General features: G+C 42.6%; 1 pseudogene; it reads left to right on the top strand.

Annotated features, from left to right (window-relative positions):
- Positions 1–4706: 4706 nt before the first annotated feature.
- On the top strand, positions 4707–5382 carry LOC133097334 (ras-related C3 botulinum toxin substrate 1-like; annotated as a pseudogene).
- The last annotated feature ends 5943 nt before the right edge of the window (positions 5383–11325 follow it).

The raw sequence follows: 11325 nt of genomic DNA, 5'->3' as shown, positions 1-11325 counted from the left end.
TTTGTCCAAGTGTAGAGTAGCAAAGTGTTATCATGAATATTTCTGAAGTGCCCAGGAGAGATGGTCCTATTGCACCGTGTTCTTTACTCCTTATGTAAATAAGGGATGATCTACTAACATCTGAGTCTTATCTGTTAATTTAAATAGCTCCTCAATGCTTTCAGTAAGTTAATAAAACACCGGTTCACACTCAGCTTTTAGGAGTGAGAATGAAAGAAGTAAACGTGGAATTGGTTAAAGTAAATCTATTTAACGTGAAAATGTTTATTTTTGACTTCCTGCCATTGGTGGCCATATCCCCAGGGCAAGCTACAACGTTTTGTTTTTTTTTTTGCATTCATGCAGCAATTATTTATGGCGAGCCTCCTAAATGGAAGATCAAATGTCTGTTGTGTGCAAGCACTGCACTCATGGTGTTTATACATTCAAAGCAGGTCCGAAGGAATCTGACTCCGACTCAGCTTCACAAATGTATGCTTAGCCAGTTTAGGACTTTCCCCCGTAAAAGTGAATCATGAACCCTTAACTTGATTTGGTCAAGGATGTGAAACAATGTACCTCCTTGGGTACAACTTTTCTATAATTTACCTTTCCTTTCTTCCTACTTTGGGAAAGGTGTCCTTTTTTTGTTTTTCCTTGTTCAAACCTAATCCCTGAGCTTCTGGTCTCTCATTGGTAACCAGTTCAATCAATTTTCATTTATATCCACCACACTTTAACACATGCTATGTATTACATACTATGGCTGGCAGTGGGGCTCAAAGATAAAGAAAAGCACAAACCCTTAAGCAGCTCACACAAAAGTTTGATAAGTGCTAGGGAAAAGGGAAATTGGAAGTAAACAGGAGGGATAGTTGAGATGGAAGAGGGATGCCAGGGAGGGCTTCCTTGGGAAAGACTGAGCTGCTGTACACCAGGTTTTGTACTTGATTTTTGTACAGATTTTAGGAGGCAGATACGAAACACTCCAAAATGAACACACCTAAAACTGAACTCATTATCTTCTTCCCCTAATCTGTCCTCCTAAGTTTCCTCTCTGGGAAGCCATCATCTGTTGTCAACTCCCTCTACCTGATCATCTGAGACAGAAACCTATGTACCAGCCTAGATTCCCTTTCTCCCTTCTCCCTAACCTTTTTCAGAAGCTGGAGTCAGCCTGTTGAGATCACCACACGTCAGGGTGGCACTGGGATAGGTGGATCTCCAGTCTGGTCAAAGCAGGAGGGGTGTTTTCCCATGACAACACAGCTGGGTGGAGAAATAGAGTCTGTCAAGTGAAGTTGGTTTACAGCTAGAAAAACAGGATTGAGCACTGAGGCTGAAGCTCATGGCAATGACAAAAACTGGAAACAACGATCAAGGTTGGTAGGTGGAAGGTTTGAAACCAAGATAGTCTAAGGAGTGAACATCAGGCTAAGAGAGGATCAGAATTGAGATTTTTAATGGTGGATGGACAATCTCAGCTCTCCTTTTAAGTAATGGTAAACTGTATTACTGGGTAGGTACAGTGGCATAAACCGTATCTCCACATCCTTAGTTGTGGTATTTAAAAGAAGCTTTCTGGGGACTTCCCTGGTGGCTCAGTGGTTAAGAATCTGCCTGCCAATGCAGGGAACACAGGTCCGAGCCCTAGTCCGGGAAGATCCCACATGCCGTGGAGCAACTAAGCCCGTGTGCCACAACTACTGAGCCCACATGCCACAACTACTGAAGCCTGTGCGCCTAGAGCCCATGTTCTACAACAAGAGAAGCCACCGCAATGAGAAGACTGTGCACCGCAACGAAGAGTAGCCCCCACTCGCCACAACTAGAGAAAGCCTGTGGGCAGTAATGAAGACCCAGTGCAGCCAAAAATTAATTAATTAATTAAAAAAAGAAAATAAAAGAAGCTTTCTGGATTGGTGATCGGTCAATGAATGTAAAATTTTGTTAGAGCTGAGAATCACTTAAAAAAAAGACATAAGCATAATTGAAATGCTCTATTTAAAATAAAACATACAATCATATCTTGATTTCTCAAACTCTTGATAAAGATTTTCCCTTTGAGTTTAGGCCTGCTCTTGGAATTACCATCACCTTCTTACCTGAACCACCCTCTTAATTTCCACCAAGTTCTATTGGACAGTGCTGGCTGTCATCCAAATACCAAAATGCCATGCAAAAGCCATAATGCTTTTCTTTCCAGCCTGACCTTCTGTCAGTCCTTCATGCTCCCTCTAGGCTGAAGTCACACTAATAGTACCACTTATATATCTAAACCCAACAGCTGTTCATATGTCACTGCATTTGTACATGCTGTTCCCTCAGTGGAACAGGGCCTGGTGAGTTCCTTTCCACTGAACAGGGCCCTTTCCATTGAACAGGGCCTGATAAATTCCTCCTACTCAATCCTTTGTGATCTAACACACTTGACAACTCTCCTTGTGTTTCCTGATTCTCCCAGGCATAGACAGTTGCTTTGTTCTGTTTCTTCCAAAAGCTCTGTTTACATTAGTGTGCTTTCCACATCCTCTCTTCTCTGGTAGACTGAATTCATGAGGGCAGGAACCACATCATACCCATCTTCATATTGCTAGCAGCAAACCCACCTCCTGGTGCATAAGTTCTTGATCGAGGTTTACTGATAAATACTGCCTTATGATAGCTTTTTTAAAAAAATATTTATTTATTTATTTATTTATTTATTTTTGGCTGCGTTGGGTCTTCGTTGCTGCACAAGGGCTTTCTCTAGTTGCTGCGAGCGGGGGCTACTCTTCATTGCCGTGCGCGGGCCTCTCATTGTGGTGGCTTCTCTTGTTGTGGAGCACGGGCTCTTGGTGCGCGGGCTTCAGTAGTTGTGTCTCATGGGCTCAGTAGTTGTGGCTTGTGGGCTCTAGAGCGCAGGCTCAGTAGTTGTGGCACATGGGCTTAGTTGCTCCACGGCACGTGGGATCTTCCCGGACCAGGGCTTGAACCCGTGTCCCCTGAATTGGCAGGAGGATTCTTAACCACTGCCACCAGGGAAGTCCTTATTTTTTAAGTGTGTGTATATCTTGTGCAAGACTAAGCTCCATATCATTAGACAACCAAGATGCTCTCTTGGGAAGGGATGCGAGACCATGACTGAGTGGGGAAGAGAATTGTGATTGTGGGCACAAGGGGGCAGCTGTGTATTTACTGATACTGGTCTAGACTGGATTTTTTTCAGTTTCCCTCTGTGGTTACTGAACAATGCTAAAATATGTGGCTTTAGTCTAAATGATATCACATGCAGGGAGACAGATTTCTCACCCTAAATAGTAATTTGACTGGCTAAAATGAATTTCTCATTCATGTGCCTAGGTAAATCAGTTACTTGACACCCTGGCTACCCGTTAGAGTCATCCAAAGAACTTAAGCATTTTTAAAGTCTGGGCCCCACTTCAGACCAAATAAATCAGAATCTCTGGAGCAGAGCCAGTAATCAATATTTTTAAAGAGCTTCCCAGGTGATTTTCATGGCCAGAGTGGCAAAGCACCGAGTTACATCGTTTGCATCTTGTCATAATCAGATGTGGGTTTTTCTTAGTCAATTGCATCCAGAACATGATGGTGGAACATGTCAAGTCGCTGTTATTACCAGTGAAGTGTAGCTGTTTCACCAGCTGTGTTTATTGCATGACTAGTGAAAGTCAGAGAAAATGACAAAGGTCAGCATGGGTTTATTTGATATCTTTGGTGAAAGAGGAGTTAAGATCAAATTTGAGGAGACTTCCAATCTACCAAATTGACTGTTGATAATACTTACATGTCTCTGCTACATGCTCACCACTTCCACTGACTCTGGGTGGAAGCACAAGCAGTAGAGATGAGGTTTCTGTGCTCAAGGGAGAAAGGTGAAGAGGAGGGGAGGAATGGTGACAAAGATTTATGTGTGTGTTCTAGGCACTTTTTATAGCTCATCGCATGTAAGCCTCATGACAACCTGGCACATTAGATGTGACTATCATCACTTTACACATAAGAAAACTGATTCTCTTAGTTTCTTCTTCCACAAAATGGGAATATTAATGGTTTTTACCTCCTTTGTGTTTTTTTTTGACAGTTCAGATAACATTTTTTTTTTCATATTGTAAGTCCATAAGCTTTATTTTATTTTTTTAAACATCTTTATTGGAGTATAATTGCTTTTACAATGGTGTGTTAGTTTCTGCTGTATAATAAAGTGAATCAGCTATACATATACATATATCCCCATATCTCCTCCCTCTTGCATCTCCCTCCCATTTACCTCCTTTCTTGAAGAGTGTATGAATTAATGCATATTAAGCTCTCAGCATCACTGGAACATACTAAGCTCTCAATGAATGTTGGAAATTATTGTCATTGCCCAAGATCTCAAAACTGGCAAGAGAGGAGATTAAAAGCCAGGGCCATCTGATTCCAGAACCATGAACTTTCCTCTCTACCTTGCAGCACTGGTGGGGATTTAACAATAACGCCATGATACTGCAATATGAAGTTGCAACAGGTGCAAAACACAATGAAGTGTCAAAGGCAGGTAGAGGAAAGAGCATGAGATCTGCACGTTTGTACTCAGCGAAGGAAGCCAGTGAGTGTGAAGCACAAGATTGAGAAATAAAAAATCTGGAGGTTTGGGTGGTGGCCACTGCTGGGCTTCAGCTTCCAGTTGTAGAGGGCAAGGTGGCAGAGACCCTGGCACCCTGTGCCCCACCGCTGATGCCCAGATGGAGGTCGTCAAGTGGGTGGTGGTGGGAGACGGAGTTGTAGGTAAAACTTGCCTACTGATGTGGGATGCCACCAATGCATTTCCTGGAGAATAGATCCCCACTGTCTTTGACAACTATTCTTCCCATGTTATGGCAGATGGAAAACTGGTGAATCTGGGCTTATGGATGCAGCTGGACAAGAAGATGATGACAGATCACATCCCTATCCTCTCCACAAGCTGACGTATTCTTAATTTGCTTTTCTCTTGTGAGTCCTGCATCTTGTGAAAATGTCCGTGCAAAGTGGTATCCTGAAGTGTGACACTGTTGTCTCAACACGCCCCTCGTCCTAATGGGAGCTAAACTTGACCTTAGGGATGATAAAGACAAGACTGAAACTGAAAGAAAGGCCGACTGCCGTCATGTATCCTCAATGTGTAGCCATGGTTGAGGAAATCTGTGCTGTGAAACACCAAGAATGCTGGGTTCTGACACAGTGGGGTTGCTACATGGTGTTTGATGAGGCTCTTCCAGTGGTTCTCTCCCATCTCCCGTCAAGAGGATGAGAGAATGCCTGCTGTTGAAAATGTCTGAGCACCTCACTCCTTGCCCCATCCCCCTGAGAACTTTTGTACACTTTGCTGAAAAACGTTGGCACCTTTGCACTGAATGCCAACATTTTGTTACAGATTAGGTTCCCCATAAAACCATTCTGAAACAAGCAGGAACTTTACAGTTTTGTTTAAGGTATAAGAGTTCAAACTTCCATGTTCTATTAAAATTTACCCCTAAAATGGAAAAAAAAAATCTGGATTCAAGCCCTACCTTCACCATGTACTAGCTAACTGACTTTAGGCTAATTACATCTGTAGTGGCCTCAATTTCTTCACTTGCATAAAATAGGAATAATAATAGTACTTATTTTGTGATATCTTTTTTCACAAAAATTAAATGTGATCATCTATGTAAAAGACTTATGCTAATTAAGTACTTTGGTTTCAGTTAGGTAGAGGAAAGAATTTGAAGCTAGGACAGAAGAAACGTGGGTCTGCCATGACCTAGCTCATTTTCTTTGGGCAAATTCCCTGACATCCTTACTTTCAGTTCACCCCTTGTTAACTAAGTTTGGTAAGCAGGTAGCAGTGTGGTAGGCATTCAGTAAATGTTAGCGCCATCTTTCTCCTTCCAATCTCTTATAACATGAGATAATTGGAATGGGTTACTGCTTTACAACCTGGCTAGTTATCAGAATAATCTTCAGAGCTTAAAAAAAAGAAGAAAGAAACTGATCAGTCAGAACGTGTATGTTCAGAGCCATGGACTAGATGATCTATGAGATTCATTCATGGTCTGATGATTGGTTATTTTTAACCTCATGAGGAAAATATGATTTGTGTTTGATTTTAAACTGTTTATTCTTCTTTTTCTACAAATTATTTGAGTCCATGTATAATATTACATAACAATAAAAGGGACAACATATGAGGATCAGGGAACCTTGAAGGGTTATTGTGAGGATGAAACGTGATAGTGCAGGCAGGCACTTAACACATGGCTGGTCAAGGTTGAGAATCAGTAATGGCAGCTATTGTTAAATGGGTGAATAGATCAATTATCACTCTCCCTAAACATCACTTTGAAAGATGGGTTTGGAAAACAGTGGATGACTGATGGGTGTTGTGTTCTCTAGAACACAGATATTCTGTAATATTGATTAAGGGCGATTAAAGGAAGTGTAGAATAGTGGGGGGGATAGGACTTTCCAGAAGAAGGGGACCATTTGGGCAGAGTTCCCAGGTTCTGACTTGGTGTGTTTGGGTGATTGATGAGACAACCTGAGAGGCGGGGGGGTGGGGTGCTGGGAAATAAGGTCAGATTACAGAGGTCTTGAAGGCTGAGTAGAGAAATGTAAATCTGGTGGAACTATTGAAGCTTAGTTTGCTGAGTTTATGGCTATGGCCACCTCTCACAAACTCATAAGACCATCTTGTATTTCCAAAGCAATTTTAAGGACATATGCCCAGGAGCTGGGAAAGAGAAGGCACTAGGAGGCAAGCCCGTCTCTGTTTTCTTCTGGGGGAAAGAAAGTAAAAAGAAAATGTTCAGGACACTGTTCCCCTCGGACACAGTTTGTACCTCTAAAGGGCATGATGCAGATTGTCAGTCATACTTTCCTTCTGTGAATTCATATTGGTGATGTGAACTAAGAATGCCGCCTGCTGTATCATAAACAAAGAACGTTGCAGCCATCAAGCCACCACATTATAGCTACCCTGACGGTGAGTCCTGAGGGAACTCAGGATGGAAACAAAGAATGCCTACCATCTAGCAGTAAACGACTGCAGCCACCCCCAATGGTGCACACTGAGGAGACTAAGGATGAGAAAACACAGGATACTGCCCCCCAACCCCCTGCCAATACCTGAGGTGCATATCAAAGGAATAATTTCAATAAGCCCAGACTTTGCATCTTCCCATACATAGAAAAGTGCTAATTTCATTAACTTGAGATGTCTGGTTTTCTTTTAGTAACAGTAATCTTTTGATGTTCCCAATACCTGGTCTTTTGTTGCTACAACTCCTATATATCCTGGCTCCCTGAGCCCTTTGCCTCTTTGGAGCGGTCTCTCATAGTTATTTGAGATGCTGTCTCCTGGGCTTGAAGTCCTAAGAATGTTTGCCGAATAAAACATAACTCTAAACTTTTAGGTTGTGTATTTTTTTTTCAGTTTTCAGTCGATGGTGGCAAGCCCTGTGCTCTACCACCAAGTCACCCCAGAATGACAGAAGCCCATGGTCCTCTAATGGATGCCTGATCCAGGTGCCTGCCATGGGGCAAAAAACATCTGAGTAATTGTAGCTCATTTAAAGGTAGCTATTGGGAAGAATTTCACTGCTCCACCTGGGCACCCAGTATGACTTGTGACAAACTTCCACTATGGCCTGGTTGTCCTTATCTTTAAAATAAAATCATTTATGTCACAATTTGTACTGATCCAACTCCAGGTATTTTCAAGTGGTTTATAGTCTGTGTCCACATCCCAAGCACATTTTTAGGGGAGGGGCCACTGGGCTTTCCTCCTTCCCCCTTTTGCCTCTTGGATTCTCATTAGTGTTCAAGAGCCTGGAGGCTGAAACTGAGCAGGACCCTGTAGGGCCTTCCCAGGGACAGACCACCACCCCCACCACACCCCCCATCCCCCACCTCTTGTTTGTAGAAAAGCTTTAGCCTTCGAGGCCTTCCCCAAGTTCCAAAGAGCAATTTTAATCAGAGAAGTGAGAAAATGCAGAAACAAAGGAAAACAGTCAAAATAATAATAGGTTATTATTATTATCAAAACAAGACAAAATAATAATAGGTTAGCCATAAAACAAAGTCAAGGACCTTTAGTTCCTCCTCAAGGGCTATAGATAATATCCTGAGCGATATCCTTGAGTTGTTTTGCAGAAACTGAAACCCTCACCAGGTGGAAGAAGTTAACTGCATGCTGACCACAAGCATGTAGACCCCAGACCGGTTGATGATGTTAATTCTCAAAATACCACCCTATTACCTCATCATCAACCAATCACAAGAATGTCCACAAGCTGATCAGGCACCGTACAACCCTCACCCCTAATGTTGCCTTTAAAAACCTTTCTGTGAACTATAAACAAAATGAAAAGACAACCCTCAGAATGGGAGAAAATATTTGCAAACGAACCAACGGACAAAGGATTAATCTCCAAAATATATAAACAGTTCATGCAGCTCAATATTAAAGAAACAAACAACCCAATCCAAAAATGGGCAGAAGACCTAAATAGACATCTCTCCAAAGAAGACACACAGATGGCCAAGAGGCACATGAAAAGCTGCTCAACATCACTAATTATTAGAGAAATGCAAATCAAAACTACAGTGAGGTATCACCTCACACCAGTTAGAATGGGCATCATCAGAAAATCTACAAACAGTAAGTGCTGCAGAGGGTGTGGAGAAAAGGGAACCCTTTTGCACTGTTGGTGGGAATGTAAATTGATACAGCCACTATGGAGAATAGTATGGAGGTTCCTTAAAAAACTAAAAATAGAATTACCATATGACCCAGCAATCCCACTACTGGGCATATACCCAGAGAAAACCATAATTCAAAAAGACACACACACCCCTATGTTCACTGCAGCACTATTTACAATAGCCAGGTCATGGAGGCAACCTAAATGCCCATCGACAGACAAATGGATAAAGAAGATGTGGTATATATATACAGTGGAGTATTACTCAGCCATAAAAAGGAACGAAATTGGGTCATTTATAGAGATGTGGGTGGACCTCGAGACTGTCATACAGAGTGAAGTAAGTCAGAAAGAGAAAAACAAATATTGTATATTAACACATATATGTGGAATCTGGAAAAATGGTACAGATGGACCAGTTTGCAAGGCAGAAATAGAGACACAGATGTAGAGAACAAACGTATGGACACCAAGGGGGGGAAGGGGGAGGCAGGGTGGTAGTGGGATGAATTGGGAGACTGGGATTGACATATATACACTAATATGTATAAAATAGATAACTAATAAGAACCTGCTGTATAAAAAATAAATAAATAAAATAAAAATATAAATAAATAAATAAAAATAAAAACCCTCCCGTGAAAGCCATCAGGGAGTTCATGTCTTTTGAGCACAAACTGCCCATTCTCCTTGCTTGGCCCCTTGTTGGGCGCCTTGCAATAAATGCTGTACCCTCCTTTACCACAACCCATTGTCAGCAGATTGGTTTTACTATGCATTGGGTGAGAGGACCCAAGTTTGGTTCGGTAACAAAGTCAGGGACTGAGCTTCACTCTCTTTTCACCTGCCACCGCATCTGCCACCATGCTGGCCCAGACCGTGTGCATGAGACCGATAGCTGCTTCCACTGGGATTTTCACAGGGTTCTCCAGCTTACTCAGCACAGAAAATACATATTGCCTTGTCATTTATAATGAGCAAGAAGCACTTTTAGAGAGGATGACTAAATTTCAGTTAGCAGCCAAACTCCTACTCCTGCACAGTGATGGTTGTTATTTTTCTTTTTCTCAGATCAGTGCTTTTTTCCACTACCATTCCTAACTCCACTCACAGAGCTGTGTGGAAATTTTAGAACAGCAAAATGAATGGTGAGTGTATAAATGCTTGTGGGTGGTATGTGCATGTGTATGACATTCTATGTTTCCTGGCTAAAAGTTTACAAATGTGTTGGTATTTTGTGAGTGTGTTGGTCAGAGGGATGATCAAAAGAGTAGGTGTAACTACTCTTCCAGTCATACCTTCTTCATTCCAAACCTCAGAGGTATAAATCGGACTGGCACTAAACATTATAAATAATGTTCAGGGATTTTTTTTCTTCTAAAGCCAGGTCGATTTGCTTCTTATATTTTCAGGGATGGTTCCTCCTGACAAACACACACAATGTGTCCATTATGTTACTCTTGGTCAGCTTTTGTCATTTCTAGTACAGGCTGTCTCTACTTTTGTACATCACATGTTTTTGGAAATGTGTTTCTAAGTTGAGTACCTGAAAGCAAAGTGTCAGACTCACTTGTTATAAAGAGCGTTCTATTCCCAGAGACTCAAAACATGTCAAGTTTATGCAGGGGCACCTTGCCCTGGGGTGAGGGGAGGGACGGCAGAAGGTGGAAGGGAGACATTGGGCTCTGTCAGGTGATTCTAGATGGACTCCCCAGAGCACGGCGGGGTAGGGGTGGGGAGAGTAAGTGCCAGGGTTCCAGATGTCAGGGTGTGCAGGTCCCTTCAGGTAAGGGAGGGACAGGAATGTTAGAGCAAGTTTGTGTGCCTGACACACAGTGAGGCCAAACAAACCGTAAAGTCAAGAGTTTGGCGCAGAGAAAGGTTTATTGCAGGGCCATGCAAGGGCGCGGGTGGCTCATGCCCTAAAAAGCCCCGAGCTCCCTGAAGGGTTTCAGCAAAGCATTTTTAAAAGCCAGGTGAGGGAGGGGGGTCACCAGGTAAGTGATCAGCTCATGCCCAGTTCTCTGATTGGCTGATGGTGAGGTAGCAAGGTGGTGTCACAGGGGTTAACATTATTAGTCCTTAAGCTCCAGGAGGCCTGGGGTGATGTGCCCATGGTCATCAAGTAGTTAACATCTTCCACTTGGTGGGGGTTTTTCACATCAGTAAAACAGCTCAGGAAATGTGCATCAAATACTGTTATCCAGGTACCTCAGAGAGGAGCTAAAGCAGAGGATATGGGGGAAGGCGCCACAGGGTCCTGTTCGGTTACAGGAACGTGATCATGATAAGACCCGAAGAAGGGGTGTCTATGCTGACCTGAATGATCACAAGTGAAGGCAACTTTCCCTGATATCTTGCCTAAGACTGACGCTCCACAGTGAAAGTAGCTTATAGATGATGGTCAGTTATCATTGGCCAGCTGAAGTAGGAAGACTAAATCCAGAGAGATGCTTTTCCAGGATGAATGTACTAAGTCAAAAACACTCCAAGGCTGCTGTCTTGGTTCCTTCAGGCTGCTATAACAAAATACCTCAGACAGGTGGTTTATAAACAACAGAAATTTGTTTCTCACATATCTGGAGGCTGGAAGTCTGAGATCAGGATGCCATCAGGGATGCTTTCCTGGGTTGCAGAT

This window comes from Eubalaena glacialis, chromosome 9 (assembly GCF_028564815.1).
Source record: "Eubalaena glacialis isolate mEubGla1 chromosome 9, mEubGla1.1.hap2.+ XY, whole genome shotgun sequence".
Classification (NCBI taxonomy): Eukaryota; Metazoa; Chordata; class Mammalia; order Artiodactyla; family Balaenidae; genus Eubalaena; species Eubalaena glacialis.
The sequence above is the reverse complement of the archived record's forward strand: the minus strand, read 5'-3'. Positions and strand labels throughout refer to the sequence as shown.